We start from the raw sequence: 478 nt of genomic DNA, 5'->3' as shown, positions 1-478 counted from the left end.
GAATTTTTTGTTCCTATTTTCAGAATAGCTTCTCAATAGCATGCTTAAGGGAAAGAAACCCTAGTGAAAAACAGGAAAAATATCTGTCTTAATAAACTATAATGTGTGAAAAGTTAAAAATTTAGTTTTTTAGTCTGTAGTCATTAATTTTTACTCTTTTTGAGTCTTTTAAGTCAAAAAAAATTTCGCCTGCAGCGCAATTTTTGTTTCCTAATTATGAATTTTTTTGTTCCTAAAAAATCTTGCCCCCCCCCCTCACTTAAATCCTGTATCCGCCCCTGGTTTCGACCGCAGCTCTGTTTACCATTAATGCGATTTTTGATTTTTGTAAATCGTTTTATTTTTTTTTTTATTTAAGTTTGAAGAAGAAAAAGTTTTTAAGAATAATATTTTAATTAAGATGGGAGCATAGTGTTGGTGTGATGCACCTGGCTGGAGAGTTTATTGATGCACTCCGACATCCTGATAGCCTACGCCC

This window comes from Eurytemora carolleeae, unplaced genomic scaffold (genome assembly GCF_000591075.1).
Source record: "Eurytemora carolleeae unplaced genomic scaffold, Eaff_2.0 scaffold2049, whole genome shotgun sequence".
Classification (NCBI taxonomy): Eukaryota; Metazoa; Arthropoda; class Copepoda; order Calanoida; family Temoridae; genus Eurytemora; species Eurytemora carolleeae.
This window is presented reverse-complemented; position numbering follows the sequence as displayed.